This window comes from Leptonychotes weddellii, chromosome 6, assembly GCF_054177405.1.
Source record: "Leptonychotes weddellii isolate Sample4059 chromosome 6, ASM5417740v2, whole genome shotgun sequence".
NCBI lineage: Eukaryota > Metazoa > Chordata > Mammalia > Carnivora > Phocidae > Leptonychotes > Leptonychotes weddellii.
The window spans coordinates 81,280,089-81,302,798 of record NC_138374.1 but is presented as its reverse complement, the minus strand read 5'-3'; the positions used below and the strand labels follow the sequence as shown (position 1 = coordinate 81,302,798).

Genomic DNA, 22,710 nt, shown 5'->3' with positions numbered 1-22,710 from the left:
TTTCCTGACTTGTTAATTTTAGCCATTCTGACTGGTGTGAGGTGGTATCTCATTGAGGTTTTGATTTGGATTTCCCTGATGCCAAGCGATGTTGAAGCTCTTCCTGTCTTTTAAAGTAGACTGTTCTCTCTTCTCCTGAGAAGGGGGCTTGTCAGGCTTTACTCCCAGGGATCACTGGCGGGGTTCAGGGATGGAGGAGATGGCCCCAGGCAGACCTCAAGCAGGGGCTGGGGAGAAGGGAGTGAGGCCAGGACTGTCATTCTCTGCACCCCGGGCCGTAAGTCAGGAGCAAAGTCCTCATAGCCTTTCTCCATCCTTAAAAAGCATTTCCTCAGTGTGGATTCTCACGTGGCCATGTGCTGGACTATTCCTCACTCCTTATTGAGATAGTGGAGGACGTGGTGCCTCAGCTGGACTGCGGGATTTCCTGGTTGAGGGTGAAACCCGGCACTGCCCTGAAGTAACTGGTGCCATCCTTATACCTGGAATGCAAATGTTTCCAAAATTGGAAATCTGAAATGCAGTTCACTCCTTCCCACGGAGTAAGACCCCTCAGGCCTTCTGTGCCCCTTCCTGTGATGCTCTTTCTTCAAAGGAACCAGAAGCTGAAATTTTGTTAGCAGGGAGATCGTTTCGGAGGAAGGGAAGACATGTGGACGGTACCCACACACTCGAGTTCAGAAACGGGAGGCCCCTCTGGGATGGTTATGCCACGGCTGGAGCGTCTGGGCCTTCATTTTTCTTCCTGGAGATCGGTACATCTTCTGCCTCCATTCCCCACAGGGTTCCAGAACTCGGACCTAAGTTAGAAGCCTGACTGCTTTTAGGACCATTTCCATTTCACAGCCTCGGCTTGCAGGGGCTGGCCGGAAGTGTCCGTGCCTCACGCGGCAGCGAATGTCCTGTGTTAAGGGGAGTGAGTGCCCATCCAAAGCCGGCCCTTCACCCCTCTCTATAAGTGAAGGAGCTTAAAGAACATGCAGCACATGTGGTCACAAACCCCTGTGTTCACACCAGTGGGTATCTTCCATTTAATTCTAAGCAAAGTATACTTTTTTCCAGCCTGCCAGAACTCCAAAAACGAGTTATCTTTGAACAGAGTTGCTAGCAACTAAAAAGAAATTTTAAGGGGAAGATCTTTTCCACACACATGAATGTATGCTGTGCTGGTCGTACCCGCACGGCCCCATTTTCCCGAGTTGAAAAACGCTGTTCTGCTTCTTGCTGTCAGATGTCATTTCAGTCTCTTCTCCAGTGTCTGAGGCCACGTGGAAGAGAAATCTTTGATATCGGTGTGGATGGGTTTACTGTGATATTCTGACAGGAGGGGTGCGTGGGTGGCACAGTCGGTTGGGCTTATGACTCTTGCTTTCAGCTCAGGTCATGATCTCAGGATCCTGGGACCAAGCCCCATGTTGGGCTCCCTGCTCAGCATGGAGTCTGCCTGAGATTCTCTCTCCCTCCTGCTTGTGCTCTCTCTTTCTCTCTCTCTAAAATAAATAAATCTTAAAAAAAAAATTAACGAAAATTAATAACGAAAGCTAATGTTTTTACTTTCTGCACTTTCTGGCTTGAATTTTGCTTCATCGTTCTCTTGGCATATCTTCCCTTGATGTTTTGTTCTCGTTGTGCCATCTTCTGTTCATCTCTGAATTGCCATACAGCTGTAGTCCTGTCTTTCTCGAATCTCCCAGGCCCCCTCAGAATCTGTAATTTGCTTCTGTCCCTTCTTTTATTCTCAGTTTCAACTCCATTTCCATCAGTCGATGTTTTCTAAGTGCCAGTCATGTCCCCGCACCAGGCTGTGGCTCTGAGCAACAATGGAGGTGAGCAAGACGTCATCTTGTCCCAAGGGAGCGTGTGGTTTATTGGGAGTGCGGCAGAGGACAGGGGTACATGAGTAACTGGTAGCTGCTAACGGAGAAAGGAGGAACCACAAAATGGGAGCTCGGAAGAGGGAGCGTCGTGTCTGACGGGCTGACGAGGGAAGGAGTAGGTGACCCTTCAGTTGGACCTCACTGATAGCTGGTGGGTTACCTCTTCTCTTCTGCTTAGATCTTTCTCTTAGCCCTTCCCTTCTGTTTCTCTTCCTTTTCCCAGACTAAAACTCTTCCCCTGCTGCTTAGCCTCTGCATGGCTCAGGTGGTGCTGAGAGGTGTCCTTGGTTTATGTGCCCGCCCGATGGCTGCCCCTGGGGAGGGGTGGCAGCCGAGTGCAGTTGGCCCTTGAACTACCCAGGTTGGAATGGTGTGGGTCTACTTATATATGTTTATTTGTTTGTTTTTAATAAATACAATCCAGTGCTATAAAGGTATTTTCTCTTCCATATGATTTTTAAAAGTACTTTCTTTTCTCTAGCTTACTTTATGGTAACAATACACCATATACGACATAGAATATACAAAATATGTGTTAATATTGGCTTCCAGTCAACACTAGGCTATTAATAGTTTAGTTCTGGGGGAGTCAAAATTTCCAACCACACAGAGGGAGGGGTGTTGGTGCCCCAACCCCCGCGTTGTTCAAGGGTTGACTGTACTTCCTGGCTCCTGGGTGACCAGCCAGGTGCCCTGATGGGATGTGGTCTGAGAAACCTCCCTTCACTGGATTTTTGGGTGGATGTCGGGAAGAATTCCTGTGGAGTAGATACAATTCCGGAGAGGAACAGAGCTCCCCAATTACGGAACATGCCTCTCTGAAACTAGGGAGCTGATGGGCTCAGTCAATTAGGGGATTTCTCTCTTCAGGGCGTGTGGATACAGAACTTCTCTCCCTCCCATTTCTGAAAGCCCATGGAGGCTTTTCCTTCTCTGAGGATTCATCTCATTTGTTAGTTCACTCATTCGTTCGTCTGTCCATCCATCTATCCATCCCTCCATCCATCCATCCATCCCTCCCTCCATCCATCCATCCATCCATCCGACACATGTTCCTTCAGCATCTCCTCCATGCCTGGCATTACACTGGGCTCAGGGGCTGCAGAGGGAACTGGACCTGGTTTCTACTCCTGAGGGTCTTACATCCTTTAAGATTGTATTTTGGACCTGGGAAGCTGGGATAGTAGAAATTGGGTCTCCGTGTATCATATCTGTGCTTTTGTGTTTCTTTAGAGACTTACGTGATAATGTTTTTTTTAGACTAATAATGTTAATTCTTTAGATTATTTGAAGATGTGCCCTCTGTGTTCATCATGTGGAATGCTATGACTTTGGCATGACCTAATCTTCCTTTCAAGATTTCATATTAAGGGAGTCAGACCCCAGCATCATAGTTTTAGTGCTAGTTATTTCTTTAGGAGAAACCCCTTCTTCTTGCGTTCCATTCTTTTTTAAGATTTTTCTTATTTATTTGAGAGAGAGAGAGCACAAGTGGGGGTAGGGGCAGAGGGAGAGGGAGAAGCAGACTCCCCACTGAGCAGGGAGCCTAACATGGGGCTTGATCCCAGGACCCCGAGATCATGACCTGAGCTGAAGGCAGATGCTTAACCCACTGAGCCACCCAGGCGCCCCGTGAGTTCCATTTTTATTGGCTCGACTTGTCTAAATAAATTCCAAACTGCTCGACATTGCACTGATAGCTCATGAAGATAAAGCACCATTTCTTTTAATGGAGCGCTTCACAAGAGCAGATGTGTCTGTACCAGAGACAAGAGCAGGAGAGAGATCCTGCGCTCATGCTCACAAGCAGAGTAAACTCAGAAAGATGGCAGCCCCTCTGCCCACCCTGCCCCCACTCTGTCCTCAAGAGCTCCCGAAGAACAAAAGGCAATTCACACTGCAGAATATTACTTCTGTCACCGTAGCCCCAAACTATTAAAAATAAAACTGTCCCTCAAGGCAAAACATTTCATTTATTTTCCTTTGAATGAGTAACTTGTTTATTAAGATGAACTAAGTGGCTAAGTCTAGATTGTATACAGGCAAGAAAAATTGATTTATTGTAGCCTTTCGGAAAGTGTGCGTTGTGTTCTCGGGAATTCTCTTCGGATTTTAAATGAAGAAGAACTCGTTTAGTCAGATGGGGAGCTGCTCCCCTGGAAATAAGCCTCAGCTGGCTCTGCAGCCTTCCGGGTAGGGGTCAACCTCGGTTCTTTTACAGGTTGGTCCTTTTGGTCTAAGTCAGGGTGTGGAAAGATTTGACTGGGTTTAGTGATCCTTCAAGGAAGATTGTATTTTTGCCTTCACTACAACTATAGTTTTTGTTTTTAATTGTTTCATATGAAACAGTGTTTCACTTCTGTCTTTTTTCATATCTGAGACCATTCTAGGAACACATCCATCATGGTTCTGGGAGAGCTGGGGCTTTGTGGATTCCTGACCCAGCTCAGAGGCACTCCCAGGGCAGGGAAGGATATCGGTCTCAGCAGGGAGAGCCCCCCCGTTGCTGTCTGCTCATCTAGGGATGGAGGCCCAATGGCTAGCTCCCCTCCAAGGCCCTTTTTGCTCTATAATGATAGAACTCAAGAAGAGAAAGAGCTATAAATGGTTAAAAAACAACAAAAACCTGTACCCAACTTAGCAGTGAAACAGAGGAAACTTTGTGTTAAGGAGAGATGTTTTTTGTTCTGGAAAACTTTCCGTCTAAAATTTGGACCATGGATGATTCTTCTATTTTTTGGTTGTGATTGTTTTAATACTGCAACCCACATATTATTTCCAGTATGTAATCTCATGACATTCCCTGGCCCCCCAAGAATCCTGAGCAGTTGCCTGCTAAAGATTATTAACCTCATTTTTCAGATGAAGACGCTGAAGGTCAGAGTGACTTCCTGGCTTGCGTGGTGATGACCATGGTAATCGCTGCCTGGGAATGCACAGATCTCATTTGGTCATCACCACCCTGCCCGTTAGGTTTTTACATCACCCCAGTTTTACAAGCGAGGACCAGAAAGGCACAGGGAGAATAGATGACTGCTCGAGATTAACCAACTGGTGACAGAACTGGGACTTAGCCCAGTGTGTTTTCCATTTTTTCCTGAGTCCCAACTTGGTGATACAGTATTTGGCCATTTTGATCAGTGACTTTTTGCGTTGTGCCTCTGAAGAGAGCCCACCTCCAGTTCAGTAGATGTATGTCCTGTGTGCTGGGCAGAGGGCAGAGGCTGTGGCTGGGACCCCCAGAACTCTGAGGCTGAGTCCCAGGAGTCTGGCTTTCTGTCAGGATGTTCATGTCACCTGATCAGTGACATCAGGCTCTGGGAGGAAGACCATGCCTGCGGCCCTTCGGTGGAGTGCATTATAGCCACTCCAGCTAATGGGGTTCCGTCCCTTTGGTCTGCTTGGGGTGAGGTGAGCTGGTATAGGATCAGCAGCTGCCTGGGAGCAGGGGAGCTCAGGTGCAAACAGAGAGAGCTCCTGGGTACTCTCCCTCCTTCCTGCTTCCCTTTCTGCCCATCTGAGAAGGAAGGAGAATAGCAGGGTGAGTGAGAAAGCACAGGCAGGGGCTGGATTTTCACCCAGTCAGCTGTGGGATCTGAATATTAACTCTCCACGGGAGGACAAGAACCCCGTTGCCAGCCCCAGAGGGAGGGGGGACCCCAGGAGCTCTGTGGCATGCTGTACTGAATTCGGGGAGCTGCTCAGGAATGGACAGTTTCCCTGCATATCCCACATGTGTGCTCCAGCTAAGGATTTTAATAAACAAATGTGCATTGTACTTTGCTGTAGAGGGGCTTTCTCTTTCCAAATCTATGAATTAGTAAACAGGATGAGGCTTTTTTAAAAGGGAGCTTGGGGCAGAAATGAGCCACTAAAAAGTTACTGGCTCTTAACTCCTGCTTTTTGTATATCTTGGCAAGGTCCTCGTGGCCACACGTGAAACCCTGTTCCCCGGTCGTGGGGGTGTTTCTGATTTTGCCACCTCGGGTTGCGGGGATCCCAAGACTCCGTGCACCAGGAGGGAGCACTGTGCACCCAGGCTGATTCCGTGGAGGTGCTCTTTCTGCAGAGCCATGAGCGGCTCATTCTGACCCTCGGTTTCTTCTCTGCGTCTGTCTGAGAATGAAAGCAACTGTCACTACAGGAGGCACCAAACACCTGCTTGTATTACAAACCAGTGCCATGCGGTGCCTGGGTGGCTCTGTCGGTTAAGCGTCTGCCTTTGGCTCATGACCCTGGGGTCCTGGGATTGAGTCCCACTTTGGGCTCCATGCTCAGCGGGGAGTCTGCTCCTCCTCTGCTTGTGCTCTCTCTTTCAAATAAATAAAATCTTTAAAAAAAAAAGAAAAAGAAACCAGTGTATTAACTGTATCTTCCCAGTTTCCCGCCTGATTGTTGCTTTTCCTGTCAGCTCCCCCCTTCCCAACAAAGGTGGTGGTGGCAGGGGACAGCCACGAGCCCCCCTCCCGGTTGCTGGGACTGCCCCATCTGGGTCTCAGTAGGCTTTTGGGGTGAGGGGCAGATTCCACCTGACCTCACTCCTCTGAGCAGCTCTGAACAGCCCACGCTCTGCTGAGCTCCTTCATCTGCCTTTGTAGGAGGCGTGATGACAGGTGAGACCCCAACAGGACACGGGGCCTTCAGGGGGACCCCTGCCCGCCAGACCCTTCCTGTGGAGCTTCTGGCTTCTCTGTCAGCGGCACGTGGTCCAGTTCACAGCGCCCCAGCGCCAGAGGGTCATGGGGGAGGTATGGACCAGAAAATAAGAGGAACAGGACAGCGCCATCCCTTTTGAGAATTCTTTGTCTTCCCCTTCACGGTTTAGATGAACAGTTAATAATAACCACCGGAGTGAGTCACACTGACCCGTCTCTTTAGCCTTTCATCTATGTTCACATTCATTCCAGCTGTAACCCTGGGGGTTGTAGGGTCAGAATTATCACCACTGGCTCCATTTTTCACAGATGTAGGATCAAGGCTCAGGGAGCTTAAGTGACCAAAGGATGGTCTGCTCCTTCCATTCCTCCTCCAGCTCATCCCCCAGCGGGGCAGGTAATGCCCCTGTTTTGGAGTGGATGATTGCAGGTGGTGAGGAACCAGGGGTCAAATTTCAGAGCGATGGGCCATCTGGGATGGCAGTGGGACGATGAGGATTTCCAATGGGGCCGCAGGCCAAGCTGGACAGTGACCCTCGCTAGTCAGGTGAGAGAAGGAATGAGATCTGGGACAGCGTGGTGTTCTGCTGAAGTGTGTGTGTGCATGTGTGCGTGCGTGTGTCTGTGCATGTGTGTATGTATGCGTGCATGCATGTGTGTTTGTGTCCATGTGTGTGTCTCTGTGTGTGCACGTGCATGTATGTCTGTGTGGACACGCATGCATGTATATGTGTGTGCATGTGTGTGCACGCATGTGTGTGCACACGTGCGTATGTATGTGTGCGTGTGCATGTGTGTGCACGGATGCGTGCGTGCATGTCGGTGTGTGCGTGTATGCATATGTGTGTCTGTGTGCATGCATGTGTCTGTGTGTACAGAGTGTGTATGTGGGCACACATTCATGTGTGTGCGCGTGCATGTGTGTCTGCGCGTGTGTGCGTGTGTATGCATATGTGTGTCTGTGCATGCATGTGTCTCCGTGTGTGCATGTGTGTGTGGGCACACGTTCATGTGTGTGCATGCATGCGTGTCTATGCGCACATGCGTATGTATGCGTGCATGTGTGTGCACGTATGCGTGCATGTGTGTGTGTGCATGCATGTGTGTGTGTGTGTGTGTGTGTGTGTGTGTGGTGGGCACCGTGGGTGAGGTTGAGATACGTTCTTTGAGGATAAAACACTGTCTCTTGCAAAAAGAGATTGAGAGTTTGCAGCTGGTTTTCTTTAACTAACAGCAACACCAGCATTGTTTCAGAAAGCCACAGAATTTTCAAACACAATGGGAGTTCCAGGAGTGTAGGGTGTGGGTTTGGGGACCTGGGGTGGGTGTGGGCAAGCTTGGGGAGGGAAGACCACAGCCTGAGCCATTCCGTTCTTCCTCGGGAACAAATTTCACACAGCTGCACTGTCTTCAGTTCTGGCTGCAGGACGCCCAAATTGAAGCCTGGGAAAGAAGGGGGTCAGGAAGGAGCAGGCCCCAGGGATTAGTGGTGGCCATAAAAACCAAACATTAGCCCAGGACAGCCCCATTTGGTTTGACTCTAATGATTGCCTTCCCATCAGCTGGTGTCAGTTAAGCTCCAAAGTGACATTTGTATAAGTAAGTTAATGGGAAATTAATTTTCCCTCCCCATATTAAAAAACATGCAGCCTATACCCAAATAGTTTCAAAATAGCAGCAATAGGAACAGCACACAGGGGAGCTAATATCACCCACAAGACCTGGGGCCAAACCAAAGAGAGAGAAGGAAAAAATGGACAAAAGCAAGAATCATGTTTTTGGAAAGGGTTTCACATCCCTGCAAGCGCACGGGGCCTATTTATCCCAAGCCTGCTGGCCCCTGGCTTGGAGGTGGCCCAACTTCTCTGAAGTCTGAAGGAAAGGAAAACAGCTTTTGGATTTGCATGCAGCTTTTCACTCGACAAACTCAGGCGACCAGACCAAAGAGCACAGTTGGTGTGGATTCAATTCTGGGTTTGGGAGTAAAATCTTAAAAATGTGGGGGTTTTTTTAGCCTTTGAAACACAGGGAAGTCAGGACCCTGGGTTCTAAGTCTGGCTGTTCACAAGCTAATTGGAATTGACAATCCATCAGGAGGGTCAGGCGTATGTTCACGAGGAGGTTTGGTGCCTGGCGGACGTGGCCACAGCTGTGGGACCACAAAGAGGGTGAACAGAATTCCCCCCAGTTGTGAAGAGCACAATTCTGGGGAATATTCTTGTTTTTTCCCATCAGTGTAGGAAGAGGTATGTCATAATGGTTAAATATTACATGCCAACTTCATGAGGGGAGAAAGAATCTCTTAATTCATGGTTCTGGAAGAAACACCAATAGCTAATGACATGTACTCCAGAGGGATTAAATGATGAATTGTAGAAATGAAACTGTGAAAGGAGTAGAAGAAAATATAGGTGCATTTTTATTTGATCTCAGAGTGGGAAGTCTTCTCTAAATGGCAAGGGAAGGAGCAACCATGAACGAGCTGAGCCGACCGAGTCACAAATTGCACGGACACACATATTCGAAACAGCGCGGATGTCTATTGAGAGGAGAATTGATAAACTGTAGAATTGTTCCACAGTGGAATTTTAAAAATCATAGCCAACATTAATACCTGCAGGGACACACACTGATATGTCTAAATCTTAATATATTATTAAGGGCAAAAAAGATTACTTACAGCACAATGGCATTTTAAAAATCTTATTTATTTTTAAATCGAGGTATAATTGATGTAATATTATACTAGTTTTGGGTATACGACAGAACGATAGCATGTTTGCCCCAAATTTTAATGTGACAAGTTTCAAACATGAAGTCAAGTTGGAAGGATTTTACAGTGAACACCTGGATGCCCACCTTCTAATTGATTCCATTAGCATTTTGCTTTATTTGCTTTACTGCATATCCATCCATCCTTCCTCTTGATCCCGGGGTTTTCAGCTGGGGGCTGGTGTGCCTCCCAGGGGACTCTTGGGCAATGTCTGTGGGCATTTTTGGTGGTCACAACTGGGGGAGCGGGCTAGTGGCATCTAGCGGGCAGAGGTTAGATGTGGCTCAACGCCCTACATCACACAGGACGGGCCCTGCAGCAGAGAATTATCCAGCCCTAAACTTCAGCAGTGCTGAGGTGGACGAACCCTGCAATCCTTAATCTGTCTTGGTTTTTGATGCATTTCCAAGAAGGTTGGAGACGCCCTCCGGAACATTATCAGAGTCTCAGAAAGACTCTTGCGGTCCCTCAGACCGCCCACCACCGAGGCAACACTGTTGTGATTTTTTCCAGCATAGACCACTTTTATCTGTTCTAGAACTGCATATGAACGGAATCATAAACCATACACCTACCTGTGTGAGAGCTCTTTTAAGAATGCGACACAGTGGTGTTCAGTGTGCTCTGTGGGCCTCTGGGGTGTCCCTAACCCCTTTCGGGGGGGCGGTCTGCATGTCACAGTTAATTTCATAATAACACTGGGAATTTCTCCCCTTTACACCGTGTGCCCTGACGTTGATGGTGTAAAGGCAGGGGAGGTAAATCAAGACTGTGGTGCCAAATCATACAGTTACCTGTTATTCCCCCCACACCTGTAGAAAGAGGCTGGCATTATTTAAGAATGCCCCTGATGAGGTTGTAAAAGTGATTCATTTGATTAAATCCTGTTCCTCGAGTGTGTGTCCTTTTAATCCTTGTGCTGGACCTGGAGGTGCTCGTTCAGCTCTGCTGCTCCATCCCACAGGGTCACGGCCGTTGCCAGCAGAGCGACAGGACTGACCCGCGGCCCGAACTAGCCGAAGATCAAATGCCAGGCAGACTGGTTATTTAGCGTGTGTGCAGATAGAGTGAACCTGTCCCTCGAAATAACTAACAGTATTTGTTGCCACTGATAAGACTGGAACTTTCAAAGGAAGACTAGGATTTTGGAGACTTGCATCCCCATGAGCTTGACAGATGCTCAGTCCCTCAAGGCTTTGCTCATGAGATTGGTGGTGACTTCAGCACATGTGATTTTTAAAATATTGTATGATGACATGCATCACCATTTGGAATTTCTGCCTAACTCAGGGGATCGTTATTTTCCAGATGGCCTGTGTATGATGTCACATCATCCGTGGTCAGAGTTCCATTCCGAGTGTCAGTAGACCAATGAAGTTTCACGTAACAGAGTATGAAAAGTGGATTGATACGCTTTCAGGTTCCACACTGCAGCTTTCCTTTAAGAAACGGCCACTTGTGAGGTTTTGATTTGTATCAAAGATGAATACCCATAATTATCCGAAAATACTCCTCCATTTCCCAAATACATTTCTGTATGAGGCTGAATTTTCTTTATATGCTGTAACCACAAAAATGGATCATGACAGATTGAATACAGAGGTTGATAGATCTGACCTATGTTCTATTAAGCCAAACGTTAAAGAGATTGGCAAAAATGAAAAAAAAAGCCCCCCCCTTTTTTTTGCTTGGGAAAACATAATTGTTTCTCTCAAAAATGTTAAATTAATTGGTAACAGGTTTGTTTTATCATATGTAAATGAATTAATACATAGGTTGGAATGTCCTCATTTTAATTTCCGTTGCTGTAAAATATAACCCACATAAACAAAAGCTTTTGAATGTTCTCAATACTTCAGAGCGGAAAGTGGTCCTGAGACCGAAACCTTTGCACACTGCTGATTTTCATAATGCATTTAAGATGTACTGTGTTCCTGGGTCAGTATTTTATTCCTCTTTATCGTGAGGTGCACGGATTTCTCTCACTATCCCAAAGCGGAGCATTCCTATGAAAACTTTCCTAAGCTGAAGTGGCACAAAGCAAAGAAGCAATTTCTATTCATCTATATGGAAACATTTTTAAGCATTCCTGGACCCCAAAATTAACCTCTCTTAGTTTTTTTTTTTTTCCCTCTGATACCGTAGGACACAAACTAAATCGAGATCAAGCACAGATGCTCACAGACAGAGATCATACTGTGGGGGCTGGAGGCTGAGATGCTTAGTGGGGTTTGGGGAAGGAGCTGGGCGGGACCCCTGTTGCTGCTTGGGGGCAGGGGAGTGGGGCGGGGACGCTGCCTTTATAACACTTAATGCAAAATAGACACTGTTTTCACTTTTTGTCTTTTTTCATAAAAGCAAGAGTCCTCTTTGGATTTAGCTAGATGTACGGCATTGTAAAGCACAATTGAAGCACTAGGTATTTTATAATACAAGGAGAAGGATGCCAGGGAGGGGGGTGATTTCCAATAGAAAACCACCTCCCAGAATCAGGATCTGTGGCAGCAATATGGCCAGGGTCTGAATTTTCCTGTCCAGTCTCTGCGTATCTGAGTCTCCTTCCAGATTTCTACAAAGAGCAGTCTGTGACCTCCCGGGTGGCTCATGGGGAAAGCATGCTTTTGCTGCTTCCATTGGCTGCATGCGACAAGAGGAAGGAGCCTTTGCTCCCGCCATTTAGAAATTCCTTTTGGGAGTTCATTACTTCTCTGTTGGGCTTCCCTCACCCATCCAAATCCTGGCTTTCTTTGCTGTGGATTCTCCCCTCCCTTCCAGGGCCCGTGTTGGTGGCTGGAGGCCAGTGAGAGGCTCATGTAGCTTATGATCAGAGGCGCCCCGCCCCCAGTCCACGGGGAGAGAAGGATTTAAGCCTAAGTTTATTCACCCTTAGCAAAGCACAACTAGCTTTTATTATTATTATTATTATTTTAGGACGTGGGATAAAAAGGCCCATAAAAACAAGAGCATAAAACCGCTTTTACTGAACAAACATTATGCTGATTTATTTGTGAGTGAAATTTGAACCATATGGTCTAGTTTCCCTGAAAACACAGAAGGGGGTCAGGATTAAGAGAACAGCACTTGGCAAATTTGTTTTGTGTTTCACTGAACGCGTTAGGTTAAAAAAGTATAAGAGGGGTGCTTGGTGGTCTCACACCACCCTCTCACTGTCTGCGGGACATCGCGCTTGATGATCCGCATCCCTGATCCCCCTTAATCCACCGCAGCCCAGCAGGGGGCGCACCGGACCCTGGGGCAGCAATGGCGCCCAGCGCAGGGCCTTATCACCTGTAGGGATTTTTGACAAAACAGGGAAGATCTGGAATCCAGGCTTTGTCTAGCAGTGACAGCTTTTCCAACTTAAATCCCTGACAGTGAAAGAGATGAAACTGAAAACGGGCCATGAACCCGGGGCCTTCAGGTGAGCTGGTCTTCTCGGGTTTCAGAGCCAAGGGTGCGGCCCTTTTAACAAGCTCGTCACAGGTGGCAGGAAAGCGGGGTCTTCCTGACCGTCAGGGGACGGGGCCGGGGGCGAGTCTTCTTTCGTGGCCACATCACCTGGCAATCTCGAGTCTTCATGGATACACGGGGGTGTGATCTGTGAGTTTTGGAAAGAAGAGGGCAGCGCAGTCACGTGCTGCCCGCCGTGATGGTGAGGATGTGATTTTCATTCCTGGCCTCACCGAGGTCCAGGTGCGGGCCCCTGGTTTGTGCCGCGGCATTTTTGCACATTCTTGAAATGCAGGCAGTTTGTTCTGAATGAATTGTGGGGGAGGGTGACTGTGAACTCAGTCAACCCCTACAGTGGGCCCGTCCTAGGTCACTTTTTTTTTTTTAAGATTTTGTTTATTTATTTGAGAGAAGAGAGGGAGAGAGCACAAGTAGGGAGAGAGGCAGAGGGAGAAGCAGGCTCCCTGCTGAGCAGGGAGCCGGACTTGGGACTCAATCCCAGGACCCGAGATCAGGACCTGAGCCGAAGGCAAACTTAACTGAGTGAGCCTCCCAGTGCCCCTCCTATGTCACTTTTAAACATATTCTAGGGAAATTGCCTTTTTAAAAGTACCAGGTGACATTAGTATCAAGATGTAGTTGCTGAGGGGCGTGCATCTCTGGCTGAGCCCAGCGGTGGATGGGTCAGAAAGGAAGGAAGGATGCCTTTGTGATGGTGTATGTCACCATGTACTTACCTGTGCCGTAGAGAAAAAACCCAACCCATTTATTCCACAGCCAGAGGATTTCAAGTCTCCTGAAAACTCTGTAATGTCACTAAAACAACAGCATAAAATGTATGACAGAGGCATATAGCAACAGGGTAAGCCAATATGAGAGGGAACCCTCCATGTGTCTTTGTAGCCAGACCTGAGGCGTGGCCTCCATGCTCTCCTCTGTCCTGGGCTTTTTCTTCCTATCCCTGTCTTCCCAGGTCCCTCTGCTGATGGTTGTGTGCCTCTCAGATCACTTGTGTGCAAAGCCACTGCCTTTTCCACTTGCTCCCTGCTTTGCTCTGGGGTGTGGAACTGAAAATCAGTAACTGCAAGAGTGGGAAGAACAGTTAAAATTTTAGACCCCTTGTTTCCTGAGCCACTAAATGTAGCAGGCTTTGTTTTATTTGGGTTATTTCTTAAAAATCCCATTGTATTTTTTCCCCCAGAACTCTGACTATATATATCATTGGAAACAGTGATGTAACATTCTTACACCTGGGGCACATGGATGGCTCAGTTGGTTGGGCTTCCGACTCTTGATTTTGGCTCAAGTCATGATCTTGGGGCCATGGAATTGAGCCCCAAGTCAGGATTAAGCCCCAAGTCAGGATTCATGCTCAAAGCAGAGTCTGCTTGTGACTCTCTCTCTCCTTCTCCCTCTGCCCCTCCGCCTGCTTGTGCATGCACTCCCCCTCTCTCTTTCCATCTTAAAATAGATAGTTAGAAAATTAATAAATAAAATCTTAAAATAGATAGATAAATAAATAAATAAAATTCTTAGACCTGCCTTCAAAAGCCACATGTACTTAGGGTAATATAAAGTGTATTTACCACTTACAAATTCCACAGCAAGTTGGGACACCAGGAGGACCTCTCTCTTCACTCTCTCTTGCTCCTCCTACTATCCTAGCAGCCCCTTCAGAAGGCTCTTTCAGAGCCTTATGGATTCTCTACACTTGTCTATTTCCACAGCTGAAATCCCCTTTGTATCTAGATGTTTCTAAGGAAGAGCTATCTTGAGGTCCATATCTTCCCATGTGTCTGAATTAAGAAACAAATGTCAGTTTCTTCTTTTTAATTACAAAGTTTGCTCCAGTTATAATTAGGGCTAGAGGAAAAGAGTAATAATATTAGTGACAGCACGAGACACCCATCGTTGTTGAGTGCTTCCTGTGTGTAGGAAGTAGTGTGTAGTGATTTACATCTATTATCTCAATCCTAACAATAATCCTAGGAGATACAATCACCTTCATTTTGTAGCGGGGACTTAGCAAGGTTGCTTTTCCCCCAGAGGTCACACAGCTAGTATACCCAGTGTAGGAGTAGAACAGGACAGGAGCTCGGGTTTGCCTGACTCTAGAATTTATTCTCTAACCACCAAATGATACTGTCTTCTCAAAGTAGCCTGAAGGCTTTCACAAAAGTGAGTAAGGTTACATTCCAGCTATAGGGATTCGTTTTACCCATGCCTCTCTGACTGGATATACTTTTACATTCCCCAAATTGTATTTTTAGGGAAGTTGCAAATTTCCCTTCCAAATGATCTTTTAGAAGCAGGATGCTCGCTGCTGAGAGTGATACAGGTACAATTATATTTTGTAACTCCTGGTAGTAAGGAGCTCACTCTTTATAAAACTTTCAGAGGTAATAACAGAGCTCTATGTGGGAGCCAAATCTTGTCTGTTCACTGATGGTGCACAGTAAATTTGGTCTTGGCTATCCTATTCAATAATCTGATGTTTGCTTACTGTGTTTGTATATATTTTATTAACATTTTTAGCCTTATTGTAGTCTGAAAGTGTTGGGGATGGTGACTTGAAAATGCTAGTTAAAGGAAGTGTTTGATTCTTTTTTTTAAAGTAATTGTTTGATTATAATCAAAGTATTGCTTTGGACTTAAACTAAAGGGACTGCCACCGAAACCTGAATTGTTATTACTTTCCAAATTTCTCTATTCATTCTCCTGTTGGTCTGTATAAAGATCCACAAGGAGAGCAAATAAAAGCATTCACAGTCCACACCTAAAGTGTAACTAGGAGACAGAGAATACTGTAAGTTTCAGTTGCATATAAGTGGGGAAATAAGCATCCAAACCCAGCAAAACCAACTTCTCAGTCCCCCGCCCCAAAAGTACCATTTATTAAGATACTGCACTTTAACAACAGAAGAGGGTGCTCTTGAATTAAGTAGCTTAGTAAGCCACCCAAAGGATTTTAGCAACACCTGATCTTACTGGTTGGGGAACATCCAAGTTATTTAAGAATGACCAGAATGTGGGGCACCTGGGTGGCTCAGTTGGTTAAGTGCTTGACTCTTGATTTCAGCTTGGGTCATGATCTTGGGGTCATGAGATCAGACCCAATATTGGGCTCTGCACTGAGCATGGAGCCTGCTTAAGATTCTCTCTCTCCCTCTCCCTCTGCCCCCCGCCCACACTCGTGCTCTCTCTCTCTCAAAAAAAAAAAAAAAAAAAAGATGACAAGTAACATACAGAAAAACCGACTGTAAAAGGAAAACAGAAAATGAGAACAAAAGCTTTTCAGTGGAAGGAATGAAATGCTCCCCCTTAAAACAAACACAAAGCGCATGAAAACTCTAACACTTCTTTCAACATGAACGGAATAACAAGCATTTGAAGAAAGAAAACCTCAAATCAGAAATTTGAAAATCTCAGAATAGAAACAAACACAAGACCAGAAGATAGAAAATGAGAGATTATGACATGCAAGAAAGACATTGAAAAGACAAAATCATCTCAGAAATAGAGACAAAATTACAAGTTGTCCATTCAGAACCTTCTGAAAACATAATAAGGGATACTGAGAAGAGGAGCAAAACCAGTCAAGACAACAAAAATGAGCTGGAAAGGGACATGGAGAAAGTGCTAGATAGAGGATGGGCAGTGAAGATCCAATACACCAATAATTGAAGAAGAAAAAGCAGATCAATAGAATAAAACTAATTGACTTTTAAAATTACAATCCAAGAATTCTTTCCAGAACAAAAAAGATGAGAATCTGCATATTGGAAGTTCCTACATGTGTGTGGGAAAACTGACCCAGAATGCTTAAATTTTAGACCTATCCTAATAAACTTGGAGGTTAAAGATGATAAGAAGGAGAAGAGCTGGAAGAGGAAGAGGAGGGTGATGAAAACAGCCCTCTGAGTCTGCAGATAGAAACACTAAGTCACCTAAAAAAGGAAGAAAATTAGGTTAGTATCAGACCTGTTAACTGCTGCTGTATGCAAAGCATGGCAACAATGTGACAATATTTTCAAGAAACTTAAGAAAAGTGTGAGCCGAGGATTTTATATCCAGCTAATCTGTCCTTCAAGTATCAAGGTTATGGGAAAAATTTTTAATCCTACAAGAACTCAGGGAATACTGTACCAACAACTCCTTCCTGAAGGATGTGCTAGAGGATGGGCATCATCCAACTAAGAGATAAGTGGAGACATTTGGCCAAGTAAACTGGTGATTTGAACAAAACAAGTTGCAGAGCTACTTTGAAAGAGGACTTTGAGTTTCTGAGGCTAATTGGATGTATTCATTCATAAGATCCTTGCTAAGATAGTTTGAGTCATAAAATAATGTAGCCAGGTTGCAATGTTTTCACCAAATGCAGAATCCATGAAGAGCAGTCTGAGTGTGTCTTTGGAGGCTCTCAATGCCAAGTGTGTAATGCAGAAGGAAGAAAGTGGAAATCATTAATGGAGCTTTGGGAAGACCTGAATCACTGCAAGTGGGAAAAGATGAAGAAGTTATCTAGGGAGAGAAGTGCAAGTTTTGAATTTGGTCAATCTTATTGAGAGAAGGCACCCAGATACATTTCAGTTTGTCATTTTTACAAACATAAGAACTATACTAAGGTGATAAAATCCTTAATTTTGTTATCTAGACTTGGGAAGATCCTCACCTAGAAATGGTGGCAAATTTACAGCACATGTGCTCTTTACTTCTTTCCTTCCAAGTGACATTGGTCAATAATTGATCTTGGCAATGGTTCTGTCTTCCACCGAGCCCCAGTGAAGCACTAAATTCTGCTCACTGTGGCACACCAGGCAGCCATCATCATCCTAGCTGAATTTATTATGAGCTAAAATGTATTTGTTATCCCTGCCCTAATTGTAGATCTGTGGTTTGATTATTTAGCGTCTTCATCTTCTTTGTGGACACTAAGGGAATTACAGACATGCTCTCTCAGCAAGCGTTTATTAGTCATTTAGTAGATGTCAAACACCATCTTAGACACCAGGCATTACAAGATGATTAGGACACGTTCCCATCCCCCCAAGAGGTTCTCAGAACCCAGAAGGAAATGAGCGATTCTGTAGAATTTGCCTTGTAGATAGATGTGTTACTCTTAAGTTATGTCCAACATTGTAGGGATCATGCAGTATTCAACTTTGTAGAAAAATCATGGAGTCGTATAGACCTCTAGTTCAAGCCATGGCAAAACGTGATGCACAATTTCTCAAGTACAGTGGATTTCCTTGCCCTCGTTGTCTAGAACCTTGTTACACAAAGTGTGGTCTGAGGACCAGCAGCATGACATCCCCTGTGGAATGCAGAATCCCAGGCCCCATACCAGACCTACTGAACAAGAGTTCACATTTTATTAAGATACCAGCTGGTTTATATGTACAGTAAAGTCTGAGAAGCATATCTGAGTGTGTTCAGCTAGAACAAGGATCCATCATTTGGCTCTTTCTCCTCAACCACACTTAAAAAGAAGTCTCCTCCTAACCAATCACAGACATGTACTCTAAATATTGGTTTCTCTCTTTGCCATCCTATCCTTATGTGTGAAATGGAGATACTAATATAACATTTCGATACTGTTAGTATCTGGTAGGATGGCTGGGAGGATTTACTAAGATAATCCACGAGTGAATAAATGTTGGTTTGTGAATGACATAGATAATATCAGTCTAATGGAAAATTTGGGGCTTAAAAATGGCCTTTCTGGGGGCTCCTGGGTGGCTCAGTCAGTTAAACGTCTGCCTTTGGCTCAGGTCATGATCCCGGGGTCCTGGGATTGAGCCCCACATCGGGCTCCCTGCTCTGTGGGGGGAACCTGCTTCTCCCTCTCCCTCTGCCTGCCACACCCCTGCTTGTGCTCTCTCTGTGTCAAATAAATAAAAAATCTTAAAAAAAAAAAAAGGCCTTTCTGTACCTTAACCTGTTCCTCATTGTGGGGACTTTGGAACCTTCTCGTTGGACTCTCCTTTGATGCTTTAAAGTAAGCACCCAGTCATATGGACTGAAAGCACCCCTGCAGAGCTGGGAGGGGTACCCACACTGGCACTCACATTTGTGTACGTGTTCCACATGCACCCAGGGAGACCAGCCCCGCCTGCAGATGAGCTTGGGTGCGGAGCTCTGCCTTGTTGGGTGCTCCATGGAGATGGCCCAGGTCCCTGGGCTACCTGGATGTACCTGTTGTTTCTGGAGCTAGAGGGCCAGACAGGGAGTTTCCCAGCACAGCCAGGGTTGCCGGTGAGACAGCAGTGTGTGTCCTGGGCCATGTATGGGCAGACCTGGGTTGGGGACAGCCCAGAGCTTTGGGGCTTCCATTTGCAAGTTGAAGGTTGTCTTGTGGGGTACTTGCAGTTCAGAGTTTTGCAACACCAGCCTGCTCTGACGTGTTTCCAAGAGAATGAAAGCCTATAGTGTGAAAGCACCGTGTCCTCCACGAGCTGCAGGGGGTGTTAGCCACTGTTGGAGGCCCAGTGGCATTCAGACCAACTTGGGCTTGGCCGTGGCCTCCCTGTCTTCCAGAAGGCAGAGTCTTCCTGAAGAGGTAGACTGCTGTCTGGTGAGATAGCCAAGACGCGTCACCGACACTGTCATTTTGCACTCCCTGCTCTTCTGTCCCCACACTGAGCTTTGCTGCCGGTGGAGGGGCACCCCTGAACCTTTCTTTGCAAGGTTGGTGTATCCAGGAAAATACTTGCATATGCTGGAGTTCTGTAAGTTCGGCCATTACTCTTACTTTAAGGTTGTACTTTAAAGGCCACGGTGAATTAGAAGTAGGTGTCCTTTGCCATTTGAAATGAAAATTTATATCCGTTCCATAAGAACATTTATAAGCAGTTACATTTGCTTTTTAATTTCTGTTAGGGGATAGAAAGGAAAAGTTCACAGAGTACTGGGTGGCTTCATGGTGTGATATCCTAGATAAAACAACTGGGGTACAGTGTGAAGGTCCGTAAGCAGGCGCTGTGCTAAATGGGAACCGTGTGTGCAATTTTTAAGGCATGTAAATGAAATCCGGGGTTTATCACTTGGGTAGTTGTTTTGAATAGTTAACTAAGAAAATGCTTATCACCTCCCAAGCACCACCACCATGGGCAGTTCATACTCACGGTGTAATTTATGTTTTGATGGAGAAGGTGCATATAGGTAAGAAAGGTTGGTTCCATATGTTGGTTACATCATTCACCTGCTGTGGGTTTTGGAAAAATTAGTCTTAACTTCATTCACCCTCACCTTGTTCCAACTGTAAAACAGGAATTAGATGTTGCTTACATCGTTGGTTTGTCATTGAAAGGCAAGGCTACTCGATATGAAAGAGCTTCACACAATGCCTGGGGCGCTCTTATGCTCGATAAGTATCATAATTGTTAACGTGTGATCTATAGCATCCGTCATGTGAAAGAACCTTGAAATGAAGTCCTTTATAAATCTATGATATTAACAATCAACTCTGAATTATATTTGTTTTATAAATTAAACTTTTGGTGTATCGAGTTTTCTTAGAGAATACCCGACTTACATTGTATGATGCATAATACTTGGTTTCTCCTTGTGCGTTCTTATTTTTGGTAAAAAAAAAAAATCTAAACCGAAGAGCACCAGAGGTAGAAATAAAAGTACGCTATACAGAGTCCTAGGATGCTAGAGCTGGGAGGAGATACCCAGTCTTCGTGGCTGTGAGCCCACGAGTGCAGGGACCCTCTCTGCTTGGCTCTGAGCACATGGTAGGAGCCCAGTAACTATGTGTTGCTTAAATAAGTGAATGGGATCACATAACTCAAAATTCTCATTTGGCAGATGGAAAAATGGGGTAGAGAGGAGTGAAGTGACATGCCCGATATTACTTAAGGCAAGATGGGATGCTGGTCAGTGGTGATGATCATACCTGCCTCTATGGCTCACAAAGCAGTGGAAATCCTCTGAAGTGAAGGTTATGATGTCTTTAGTAACACAACGGCTGGATGCTTATCCATCTCGCTCCCTCCTTTCTTCCTCCCAGGCTTCTGTCCCTGGTGGTGTGTCCTTTGCCAGTATTGGGGCTTGGACAAAGACAGATGCAACCTACATGTCTGTCTCATACCATGCACCTGTGAAGTCCATCCTTAGACCAAGCCTGGAGCAAATGTGGGTGGTTAATGTCCCTTCTTTATGGACAGATGGCACGTTCCCCATTCTTGGTTAGCAAGCCTACTCTCCTCAAGGTGCCATTGGCTCCTGGTGGCCATCTGGATGGAGTTTTTGTAACAGGGAAAGTGCTTCTCCAGCACCAAAGAAGCCTTGGGTGGGTAATGGTGCCAGTGATCACTCGGCTGTGGCAAAGCGCATTTCCCTGGCTCTGGGAAACCAGGCCCTGGTGAATACTGTGATGCTGAAGCAGGGGTCCAGGGACTTATAAACATCATGGCCAAAAAGCCTTCATGGGACCTCCCAGTCTCCTTCTTTCAGCTTTTTGTAGACAAACATCCCCCTCTTGGCCCCCATTTTTTGCTGGCAACTCTATCTTTTGGACAGAGTGCTTAACTTCAGATTATTCCAGGGGCTATGCAGATTTCTGTACAAACAGGAAAATCATCATTTGAAAGTCACAAAACCCTTGTCTTTTTACTTTTTAAAGAGGCATAAAGAGCAGCGCTTCTTCTACTGTCTGTGATGAAGGACTGGTTTTTAAAATTTCCAATATGCTCCATATTGGTACATTTGTAAAATACAATCAAAGTCAATTATGGGAAAATTGAAAGTCAAAACCTAAAGACCTATAAAATCCAAGCTCCTCCTGTTTTAATTATTGGAAACAATAGATGGATTTTATACTCAAATTGGTGCACAAGATTGGAAATGCTTACTCTGAATTTTGTACTTATTATCTCTGGCATCGGTAAACTGTCTGCAGGCCCGACTTTGAGTAGCCATTAATATGGAGATATGGCTTCTTATCTCAAAGTTTGTTTTCCAACATGGACTAAAAGGGGTTTTGTTTTTCTGCCTCCCTTTTCTCTCCCCATCCCTGATCTGCTGATTTGACTTCCCTAATCTGAGGGTGACCTGAATAACGGGGACCCCATGACGCTGGGTGGAAGAGGGAGGCGGGCGGGAGGAAATGGGGCTGCTTCCTGCTGCCCTTGGGTTGTTCTTACGGAGGATGAGGCCCTGTTCCTCTTTCATCCATGTAGATATTTAGCTGAAATCCCACAGAAAATTATGATTTTGCACAGTCAAAAGAAAAAAAAAGCAGTTATTGACATAAGACCGATAAAAAAGAATGTGAGCTAATGAAAATGCTCATCTTTCTGGAAGAGCTGCATTTTAGCAATTTATAGACAATGGATTCTTTCTTTGCATTGACTTCTATCAGAAACTCAGAGGAAATGCCCTATAGGTGGCTAGAAGCCGGTTTTGACCTGCTGATTAGGATTTTGGTGAGCACAGTCATCTCCTGAATGTCTTAGGGTTTTCTCACCCAGAAGCCATTCTTCCTGACGGTGTATTTTTCCTTTGCCACGTGAAGAGTCTCTTCCCCGGAAGCCACGCCATCCTCCTCCATACCTAAGAATTATTCAGATGCTTGGTGACTTCCTGAGTCCACTTTTGCAGCATCCAGTACTGCGTTTCCTTTATTGTTTTTTTCCTTGGGACTGGGAAGGCAGGGTGTCCTCGTGGTAACCCGCAGAGTGGGCTTGCTACATTGTACCTTACCGGTTGGTACCCTACTGGGGAAGTTCTTGACACTTGTAACCTTGGTTGGTAGAATTCGTCTTCTCTTCCATAAATTTGGGAATTTCAAAATCCTGCATGTTAGGTGTGTACACACACACGCGTATATGCGTAATGTGTGTGTGTGTAAGATTCCTGGAGGGGAGTCCCACTTTCCTCGGGCTCTTGTGTTTGTGCTCAGTCTTTTCCCTTCATGGGGAAATAGGCAGAAGGTGAAAGGGGGCTTCTG

General features: G+C 45.7%; 1 protein-coding gene across 2 annotated transcripts in view; it reads left to right on the top strand.

The window, feature by feature from the left end:
* The window catches only part of KIF26B (kinesin family member 26B), a 412,513-nt gene that overhangs the window by 49,288 nt on the left and 340,515 nt on the right, over positions 1-22,710 (top strand). The gene's annotated exons all lie outside the window — the stretch shown is intronic.